Below are 11686 nucleotides of genomic sequence, written 5' to 3' on the forward strand. Positions count from 1 at the left end.
GTGGACCATAGCCCACCAGGCTTCTCTGTCCATGGGATTTTCCAGGCAAGAATACTGGAGTGGGTTTCCATGCCCTCTTCCAGGAGATCTTCCCAACACAGCGATCAAACCCACATGTCTTAAGTCTCCTGCATTGGCAATTGGGTTCTTTACCTCTAGTGCCATCTGGGAAGCCCTACAAAGCTTGAGGGAACTGCATTTGCAAATGTCCTGAGGCCAGAAAATCTTGTCCTGTTTGAAGAACTGGGAAAAACACCAGTGAGGCTTGTAGTTCAAGGTGAATAATTTAGATGAAGTTAGAAAGACATATGTGGTAAATTGTGCTGTGTGCTTAGCTGCAAGGTCATGTCTGACTCTGTAGTCTGCCAGGCTCCTCTGTCCATGGGGATTCTCCAGGAAAGACTACTGGAGTGGGCTGCCATGCCCTCCTCCAGGGAATCTTCCCAACCCAAGGATTGAACCCAGGTGTCCCGCATTGCAGGCAGAGTCTTTTCTGTCTGAGCCACCAGGGAAGCCCAAGAACACTGGAGTGGGTAGCCTATCCCTTCTCCAGGGGACCTTTCCAATCCAGGAATTGAACTGAGGTCTCCGATATGGCAGGTAAATTCTTTATCAGCTGAGCTACCAGAGAAGCCCTAAGATTACCCTTAGGCAAATATTCACTTCCTCCCTCTTGCCCACTTCCAAGGATGAATATACTTGTCTACTTCACTGTTGTTGGACTCAGCCATGTGACTTTGGTTGCACAGTGGATGGGTGAACTTTGCTAACCCTTAACTTTGGCCTCAGCTGCTGTCACTTCTTTGGTCAAGGGGAACACTGCAGATATGATGCAAGAAGAGGCTTATAATAGGCCTGCTCAGTTGAGCTCACTCTGTTGCACTTCTGTTGCTTTGATGAAAGAACATGTTCTAGATAGTCCATTAATAAGAGGAGGATGAGATACATGTGTGGCAGACATGGATCCAACATGCAGCTTGGAGTTGAACCAGCCCTACCTAGACCAGCCAACCTCCAGCTGATCTGCAGATGCTTGAGTAAATCATTAAAAATTAAATGATAGTTGGTTTTAAGGTTAAATGATAGTTGATTTTAAGCCACCATGTTTTGGGGTGGTTTGTTATGCAGCATTATCATGGGGATAATTGATGGAGTATAAAAGGATCATCATACAGAGCTTGTGGGAAAATAACTGAAGAGTTTTAAACTGAGAGTGATATGATATGAATTATATTTATTGCTTCTCACTCTAGCTGCTGTGAGAAGCCAGTGAGAAGGAAGCAGTGAGAACAGTCCATTTGGAAAGAATGGTAGCAATGTAGTAAGAAGGAAATAAATATATTTTAAATAAACCTTGGGAACAGAACCAACATTACTGGCGAATTAGTTATATTCAGAGAGAAAGGAAAGTGAGACCTAACGAATGACTTCCAGGTTTCCAGCTTGAACAACCAAAGTAAAGAGTAAAACCCTTTTGGTTTTCCATATTGCTATTTTTTTTCACAATAATAATGTAAATGGCTATACGATCAGCTAGCACGTCACAGATTACTTAATTTACTTTATTTTGAATGTGCTTTGTTTCCAGTTTTCTTCTTTTGCCAAAAACTCAACAGTTAATATCTAAGTACATTTAATTTTCATATATTTTAGATGTGGGAGGGAGGGTAGATTCCTAGAAATGGGATAACTGGATCAAAGCATTCCAGTGGTGTCTTGTCTTTTTTCTCCAGAGAGTTCATTCCTTCCCATAGACAGGAAGTTAATGGGGAATGTGGAAGAAACCATCTACAAAGAGCAATGAATTTTGCTTTGTTGAAATGCCACAGACTCCTTGAGACTTCTAAGAATAGCAATAGTAAACCTTTATAAAATGTTCTGTATGTGCCAGACTGTTCTAGGGACTTTGTCTATACATAAATAGATCTAATCCTCATAAGAAGTCTATAAAGTAGGTACTTATTCCCATTTTTCAGATAGGGAATCCGAGGCAGACATGCTCAATATCTTGCCTCTAAAAGCATAAGCAGCGCTTCAGTAGAAATCACTGTCTCTGTGGTAAGGATGATGCTGAAACATGTACCTTATTTGGACTTGTAGATGAATCTGCTTCTCACTTTTGTATGAAATAATCCCTGTGCTTATTCTAAGCAAATGAAAAAAATTTAACTAATAAGCTTTGTACCAAATAATCATGTGTTTCTCATGTTAGGTTTTTTACTAGACAGACTTTGTAACAATAGCTTTCACCTGGAAATTGGGAGCCACATGCCTAGCCTAGTTGCAGCAAGCGTCTAGATCTTCATGCACGTTTATACCCATTTCTGTATTCCTATTATGCCTCCACTTATCTTCCTTTCTCATTTACTTCTAATTTTAATTTATCATGATGGATTTTATGTATTTTGTAAGCTTCCTTAAATCCTTTTGAAACAAAGAGAAATGTAAATAATAAGAAACAAACTCAGGCAAGCCTTAAAAAAAAAAAGTCAATATAAAAATGGCTCAAACTATGTCTACAAATTCCATAGAGTCAGTTTCACTGATATATATTTATTGTGTTTGTTTGCTTGCTTTTAATGTTCTCTGGCACTTACAATATTTTAAAGTGGTATAATCAGTGAAAGTGATCAGGAAATGCTATCTGAAAGAGTATCCTATGCTGGGAGGGATTGGGGGCAAGAGGAGAAGGGGGCGACAGAGGATGAGATGGCTGGATGGCATCACTGACTCCATGGAGGTGAGTTTGAGGGAACTCCGGGAGTTGGTGATGGACAGGGAGGCCTGGCGTGCTGCGATTCATGGGGTCGCAAAGAGTCGGACACGACTGAGCGACTGATCTGATCTGATCTGATCTGATCCTATTTCCCAACCTTATTCTGCTTTGTTTCCTGAGAACACTGATGAAACCAAGTAACAATTCTTAAAATAATAATGCAAAAATTTAAATATTAATAATGATATTTATTAAGTGTTTGCTACTGTTTTAAGCAGTAGAACTTAAGTAGGCACTATTCTAAGCACTTTATAACACGTTATGTTATTTCCGCCTTCCAACAATCTCATGAAGATCTCACTGTCATTACACACAATTCAGATGATGAGACGAGTTTCAGGTGAAGTAACTTGCCCGATGCCACAGAACTAGCAAACAGCAGATCTTCAGACTGAACTGAGGTTTGTTCGGCAACCAAAACTGTATTATTAACTACACGATATTTACATATATTTCTGGGATAATGAGTTCCCAATTTTCTAGTCTTTGTGTCATTGCTTATGAGGTGGCCATAAGAACACACTTTGTGTGTGTGCTCAGTCGCTTAGCGTGTCCGACTCTTTGCGACCCCGTGGACTGTAACCCGCCAGGCTCCTCTGTCCGTGAGATTTCCCAGTCAAGAATACTGGAATGGGTTGCCATTTCCTCCTCCAGAGGATTTTCCAACCCAAGGACTGAACCCACATCTCCTGCATTGATAGGCGGATTCTTTACCACTTAAGCCACCTGGGAATTTTTTTTAAACACACCTTACAGACCTCCAACTACCAGAAGCATGAGTGACCAGGGTCCCCAACAGCTGCCAGCTGATACCAGCACCACACCTGCCACAGGTCATGCTTTGCACAGGCTACTGTACGGCTGCCAAGACTGGTCCCAGCCTGGAAGACACAGACCCCTTTAAGAATCAACTTTGGCTGCAGAACTCCTGGTCCGAAGGTCCTGCTGCAACTTCATTAGACTACAAGATCATCTAGGACCTTCCTTCCCTCTCTCCTTCCCTGGGGTCAGTCTTGGATCAAGGTCTGACATTTCACCCAGATTTCCCTATATCTCTTTATTTTCACTCAAAGGCATCCCCCTAATAAAAACCTCATATGCTTAATTTACCATGGGTGAATGTTTCTCAAAGGACTCCAGCTAACACAGTCTACAATGTTTCCTGCTGCTTAGTGTTCTCTTGACTCTACCCTTCAGACCTTTCCCACAGAGCATTGATTCCCCCAAGCCCCTATTTCCAGCTAGAAGCTTTTCCTGTTACCTCTTATCTGTACCTCTTTTAGGATTCATAAGTTATTTTACGATAAATTATGGTTATCTATGTAGATATTTTATCTCCTCCACCAGATGTTGAACCCCTTGAAAGTAATAGCATCAAAACGTATTGACACATTATATCACTCTGGGCCAGGCATTATACTATGGGCTTTACATACATAACATATCTAGTTAATCCTCATCAACACACTTCCGGGTATACATTATCAATTGCATTTTATAGAGAAGAAAATTGAAGCCCAGAGAAATTAAATGACTTGTTCAGTTCTGTGCAACTAGTTGGTAGTAGACTTTAAATTTGGGCTTTTAGGCTAAATCTTGTGCTCAAATTATTAATCCAAGCCCTGTCAAAAGCCCTTGCTGAAAGAAAAAAAGTGCTAGATAACTAATCCTATTTCTCATCTTAACTCCTAGGAAGCAGAGGGCTAAATTGTATGTCCTACTGGATCAGATATCCTTTGCTTTGGAGTTCAGGTATGGTTATTGTTCCCTAGCTTCAACCTTTATTTTTAGTTCTTTTTTTAACTGCTATATTTCTAATGTATGTGATTTGTTTCTTTCACTTTGGAGGAGTGGCAGATATAAAAAGCAAGCAAGAACCTCTGGATCTGTATGTTTCAGGTTCAGATACACAGGAATAGAGGGATACATTTCTCTGACAAAACCAAAACAGGCTTTGAAAAATGATCTCAGAGAAAGTAGAGGCTGGTGGTGCTTTTCTCTGTTAAAAGAAAAATTAAGTAATTTTTATAAATTCGCATAGCAATTTGCTCATGAAAATGAGAATGGAATTCAGTACTCCCAGTTCCCAGAGCAAAGACCATGTTCATTGCTTTCATAGCAGAAAGGAACAGCGTAATGTCTACTGTGACTATGCCAAAATGTATATTCATGTGTCTCGAGACAAGATATTGTAAATGGAAACTAGGTCTATGAAGCCCCTTACTTGACTTAATGGCACTTATTCGCTCTTGAATTCCTTATTGCAGTGTTCTGTTTGTAGTGCAAATTGCATTATTAAGTATTGATGAAAATTCCTAAAAATATCCTTCTATCTATCCAAAAGTTGGATGCAGTATTTGCATGAGTTATGAAAACTGTTGTATATAATGAGTCGGAGCACTGCCTTGTGAATTCTGCAGTAAAAAAAATTATAGTCCAGCTCCACGAATGTAATTATTCAGGCACCCAGTCTGATTTATCATCTTGATGAGAAACTAAGCCATGAAATATCCTCTGCTAAAAATCAGCCTTTGCTCATTTCACAAATACAACTGAGAGAAGCAGGAGGGGTGAGAAAAACAACAAATGATCTGCCAGGACTAGAAGACACATATTTCTTTTTCTTTACTTAAAGAAAAAGAAAAATAAACAGGAAAAAAAAAGCAAAACAACACTGTAGTAATCAAATGTTAATTTTGAAACAGACAAATGGGAAAGAAACACCACACTCCTGTATATGGTTTTGGCAGTGTGAGCCTAACTCAGGGCTAGGGATGTTTGCTTTCACGCCACTTATCCAAGATCAAAACTTCAGAGTGGGAGGCCCAGAGGGAGGAGGAGCTTATGACAGGGGGCTCCTGGAGCTCTCCACACAGATATCCTCCTGCTGCCGTTGGTAGCTGATTAGTCCTTCTCAGGCAGCAGTGTCTGTACGGGCTTCTGCTCACTCCTCAGTGCACAAATTAGTGAAAATGAGTCACAGCATGTGCAAGCAAGTAGGGCTGATGAAATCTGCAGAGGTCAGCTTGCTGAGAAATCATTGCAAAGGAAAATAGGAACTTCCAACAGACTGAAGAGTGGGAAGCTGATAAAGATATTTCAGAGAGGAAAAGGTGAAGTGGGAAAAGAACCATGCTTTCCAGCTCTGAACAGCAAGCCAACACTTAATGAGTAGGCCACAGAAATGCAGCAAGTATTTGAAATTTGCCCTTTGCTTCAGATCTCCTTGAAAGCACCTTTCACACATTGCTAAACATGCATGCAATGCTTTGGCTTTTCTATTCTTTTGACACAACTGTTGTCACTGGGGGGAGGTGGGGCGGGCAAGTGGAAGCTGGCAGTTGCCTAGTCTGACTTGTGGGAACACAAATCCTGCTACTTTGGTCTTAAATCGTTTTGTGAAGGTCCCTGGAGATTCTTAACATTTAAAAAGCATTTAAAGGCCCAGCCAGAAATGAAATTGGGTGTAAGCAATAACTGAGCAATAATGAGCTTCATTATAAATGAGACTGTGAAAATAGACTTTGTGTGCATGTGTGCACATGTGTGTGTTTCAAGGAGTAAGAGTTTGAACTTGGGTCATGAGATACACAGAGATGCTTTCAAGAACAAAGGTGATATGTTATGAGAAACTGAGTGTGTGCTAAAATTTCATGGCCTGCCAGAAACCAGGATAGCCTGGTAGTCAAAGGTTCTGTATCTGGAATTTGAAAGAGCAGAGTTCAAGGACCAGTTTTACCCCTACATCTCTAAACCCACTCAATTGACTAATCTCTCTGTGCTTCAAATATCATTATTTTATATGTTTATAACATAAATAGATAATATTTAGCTCACAGGATTCTTGTGAGGTAATGCATTTATATGAGCTCATTGTCCGACCCAAGGAAAGCACTCAACAAAATATTTCTATTGTCTTGTTAGTTCTGAGCTTCTGCCAGTGCCAGAAGTGAAAATAATGGAAGCCTGATCTCAAGAGGAAGAGTATGCTCCCTTGAGGAATATCAGAGCTGGCATCTTTAAATCAGCAAGTAGCCAGGGGATAGGAGGAGTTAGAGATCCATTCCAGTGCTGTTGTCCATTCGGCTCTACATGAGAGACACAGTTATCTGACAGCCTCCCACATTTTCCAAGTATGCTCTCTGAGCTAATGAATCACCAAGATGAATCAAGAACTCTACTAGAAGACTTTGCTCCTGACTCTTCCAGATGAGATAAGGCATAAATGAAGAGACTAGGATCTTGCCTACATAACCCTAGGGAATAATGGTCCACCATATCCCTGCACCTTTATTGGCAAGGTAATGTCTCTGCTTTTTAATATTCTGTCTAGGTTGGTCATAAATTTTCTTCCAAGAAGCAAGGGTCTTTTAATTTCATGGCTGTAGTCCTCATCAGCAGTGATTTTGGAGCCCAGAAAAATAAAGTCTGTCAGTGTTTCTATTGTTTCCCCATCTATTTGCCATGAAGTGATGGGACCAGATGCCATGATCCAAATTTTCTGAATGTTGAGTTTTAAGCCAACTTTTTGACTCTTCTCTTTCACTTTCATCAAGAGGCTCTTTAGTTCTTCTTTGCTTTCTGTCATTAGGGTGGTGTCATCTGCATATCTGAGGTTATTGATACTTCTTCCTGCAATCTTGATTCCAGCTTGTGCTTCATCCAACCCAGCATTTCTCATGAGGTACTCTGTATATAAGTTAAATAGGCAGGGTGACAATATACAGCCTTGATGTAATCCTTTCCCAATTTGGAATCAGTCTGTTGTTCCATGTCCAGCTCTAACTGTTGCTTCCTGACCTGCATACAGATTTCTCAGGAGGCAGATAAGGTGGTCTGGTATTCCCATCTCTTTCAGAATTTTCCACAGTTTGTTGTGATACACACAGTCAAAGGCTTTGGCATAGTCAATAAAGCAGAAGTAGATGTGTTTCCTGGAACTCTTGCTTTTTCGATGATCCAACGGATGTTGGCAATTTGATCTCTGGTTTCTCTGCCTTTTCTAAATCCAGTTTGAGCATCTGGAATTTCTCAGTTTACATACCGTTGAAGCCAGGCTTGGAGAATTTTTAGCATTACTTTGCTAGTGTGTGAGATGAATGCAATTGTGAGGTAGTTTGAACATTCTTTGGCATTACCCTTCTTTGGGACTGGAATGAAAACTGACCTTTTCCAGTCCTGTGGCCACTGCTGAGTTTTCCAAATTTGCTGGCATATTGAGTGCAGCATTTTCACAGTGCCATCTTTTAGCATTTGACATAGCTCAACTGGAATTTCATCATCTCCACTAGCTTTGTTTGTTGTGATGCTTCCTAAGGCCCATTGACTTCACATTCTAAGATGTCTGACTCTGAATGAGTGATCACACCATCGTGGTTATCTAGGTCATGAAGATCTTTTTTGTATAGTTCTTCTGTGTATTCTTGCCCCATCTTCTTAATAATCTGCTGTTCTGTTAGGCGCATACCATTTCTGTCCTTTATTGTGCCAATCTTTGCATGAAATATTCCATTGGTATCTATAGTTTTCTTGAAGAGATCTCTAGTCTTTCCCATTCTATTGTTTTCCTCTATTTCTTTGCATTGATCACTGATGAAGGTTTTCTTATCTCTCCTTGCTATTCTTTGGGACTCTGCATTCAAATGGGTATATCTTTCCTTTTCTCCTTTGCCTTTAGCTTCTCTTCTTTTCTCAGCTATTTGTAAGGCTTCCTCAGATAACCATTTTGCCTTTTTGCATTTCTTTTCCTTGGGGATGGTCTTGATCACTGTCTCCTGTACAATGCCATGAACCTCCGTTCACAGTTCTTTAGTCACTCTGTCCATCAGATCTAATCCCTTGAACCTATTAGTCACTTCTACTGTATAATCTTAAGGGATTTGATTTAGGTCCTACCTGAATGGTCTAGTGGTTCTTCCTACTTTCTTCAATTTAAGTCTGAATTTGGCAATAAGGAGTTCATGATCTGAGCTACAGTCAGCTCCCGGTCTTGTATTTGCTGACTGTATAGAGCTTCTCCATCTTTGGCTGCAAAGAATATAATCAATCTGATTTCAGTATTGACCATTTGGTGATATCCATGTGTAGAGTCTTCTCTTATGTTGTTGGAAGAGGGTGTTCTCTTGGCAAAACTGTTAGTCTTTGCCCTGCTTCGTTTTGTACTCCAAAGCCAAATTTGGCTGTTACTCCAGGTATCTCTTGATTTCCTACTTTTGCATTCCAGTCCCCTATAATGAAGAGGACATCTTTTTGGGGTGTTAGTTCTAGATCTAGAAGTGACCTCTTTGATAGGTCACTTTGAAATCTTCAAGAAAGCCTCCACATCACCCCTAGTAGAGAAGGATCATCTTCCCAATGCCTTTTACTGGAGCATCCCCAAGGTCATAGGTATGGCTATTGTGCCCCTGAGTCTAAGACATGGATTAGATCAGTTTCAGAACGATGTAGGTGTCACTCTAGAGATTGGTTTGGGTAAGAAAGATGCCCTGACCAAAAGAGGCCTTTTGGTCAATCTATAAGGGCGATCCACGAAATGGGCTCTTGCTCAAAAATAGAATTTTCACCTATTGGCTACTTCAGCAATGAGCTAAAGTCATAAATAGGATACCATTTGTTTGACTGCACCAGTTTTTGGTAGAACCTGTGGATTTGTTCTGAAGTGGCATATTTTGGAGAGCATAAATCCACCACAATCCACTGTCATTTTTACTATGTAGACATAGTCTAAGTTCTTTACTATAGTAATGTTGAACCAGATGTTCAAAGTATAAAATCTACTAAAATAATGTTTGGTACTAAGCTTAGAAGGCTGGTAGCTTCCACCTCACTTTATTCAGTTTTGCATTTCTGTTATATTTCTGAGCCACAAAGATGTTTACCTTGTTCTTTGATTGCAGCTGTTTTAATTTTCTCCTTCTAGCATTTTATTTATCATCACTAGGGATTAAAGTCATGGGTGATATATGATGACCTCCAGCTACTTTAACTTCAAGTTCTACAATCACTTTTAATTGACTTCTAAATCTAGGCTCATCTTTGAGTTAACCTTCATAATTGTATTCCAATAGCTATCTTAATACAGTATCTCTTTACTGACTGATCTTTACTTAACTGACTTAACATATCACTCATCTCTAAAATACACAAAATGAGAACCTCTACTTGATGAATTCCCTCATTCAACAGGTTATTATTAGTAAGCCCATAAATATGCTTATACGTCTACTCCTTCAAAATAAGTTGACTATTTATTTATTTATTTTTGCTTTGTATTCTGTTTTATTCTAAAATACAGCCTGGAGTACTATAAAAAGATTCTTGTTTTCTTATAATATCTATAATATGTCTTTCTGTAAATTGTTGCTTGTTTTTTTTTTTAAATTTTTTTATATTTTATGGAAGGATAATTGATCTACTTTCTGATAGTCACTTATATGTTCCTAAACCTACTAATTCTTCTTTACAGCATTTATATAACTGAATTCAAATAAATTAACCCATTAAATGAGATATGAAAATAAAAGGAATTGTTGTTATTATGGAAATTAAAAAATTGGAAAGTTTTTTTTGAAGGTGTGCCCTCAAAAAAAATCAGCCTTCAAATTTTGTACAGATGGGACAATTATACACAATTTTTGGTGGGGGTGAGCCACAACAGGAGACCATATATTCATATTGGTTAGCAAATGTCTCAGAGTCTAATCTTGCTTCCAACAGAATTTGGAAACTGAGAAAAAAACATGTGGGTGTGGTTAATGCAAGAGAAGCATTAGAAAAGAAGGAGAACATATACATATAACATTCTAATTCAAAAATATATATATCCTATTCAAAATATATATATATATATGTGTGTGTTTGTAACTGAATCATTTTTCTATATAGCATAAACAGCATTGTAAATCAATAATATTTCAATAAAATAAATTTTAAAAATAAAATTAGAGTTAAAAAGAAAAAGGAATCAACAGAATCCATTTCAAAAGAAAATATCCTGGCATTATGTTTACAAAATTGTGGTTGAGTATACATTTATAGGCTTTACTTAAAAGTAAAATGTTTAATGTTGTATGAGTTCCATATTTTGATACCCTTTAAAATGTTCTTTTTTGATTAGCCAACCAATACATGTCAGATGAAAGGGCTTCCACTACATTTCTAAATGTAGTATTTACTTAGGGTAAGATAATTTCTTATTCTCTGCTCAAAGCTTTATATTTCATGTCTCTAGTTGTGAAGGCTACTTATCTTACTTAAAGTTCCTCTCCACTAATCTTTTATCAAAATCCTATTCAAAATTCACTTCTTACATGAAGGCTTCTCAGATTAATTCCACTTATATTTAATTACCTTTGCTTTATATCTCTTTATCACATATCTCAATCTACTCATCTCAATTGCTTCTTTTTATACTGTCAAGTATTAAGCATTTTTCTTATCTGTTAGGCTACTTTCCCTAAATAGATTATAAGTTTTTCCAAAACAAAGACTGCTTCTTCTCTCTCTTGAAATTTCCTTCAGTGTCTTTAACAGTCCTCTCTATAGAGTGGGGTTATTCAATATGGCTTAATTGATCTATCATTTAGATGTTTAATTGAATGGATTAAATGATTTCATATACATAAATATTTCCTTCCTTACAAACCCCAGCTTTGAGAAAAGTATAAACAGTTCCCCAAGGACATTATTTCTACCCCCAAACCCGTAGAAATTTGGTTAGAGAAATGTAGAAATTTGGAATTCATTTATCAGCTACATAATATGAAAGAGGTCAAATACGGCTAACGATGTCAATGAAGGATTTATAAGTTTAAATGTTCATAGCTGGGCTGTGGAGAAGGCACTGGAGACCTACTCCTGTACTCTTGCCTGGAAAATCCCTTGGACGCAGGAGCCTGATAGGCTACAGTC

At 38.5% G+C, this 11686-nt stretch overlaps 1 long non-coding RNA gene across 1 annotated transcript; it reads left to right on the top strand.

Moving 5' to 3' along the window:
* The first annotated feature begins 508 nt into the window (after positions 1 to 508).
* Positions 509 to 3876, top strand: LOC129620605 (uncharacterized). Its single transcript, XR_008698592.1, has 2 exons — positions 509 to 600; positions 3533 to 3876. It is a non-coding gene; the product is annotated as an uncharacterized LOC129620605 (long non-coding RNA).
* The last annotated feature ends 7810 nt before the right edge of the window (positions 3877 to 11686 follow it).

The sequence above is a fragment of the Bubalus kerabau genome, chromosome 10 (assembly GCF_029407905.1).
Source record: "Bubalus kerabau isolate K-KA32 ecotype Philippines breed swamp buffalo chromosome 10, PCC_UOA_SB_1v2, whole genome shotgun sequence".
NCBI lineage: Eukaryota > Metazoa > Chordata > Mammalia > Artiodactyla > Bovidae > Bubalus > Bubalus kerabau.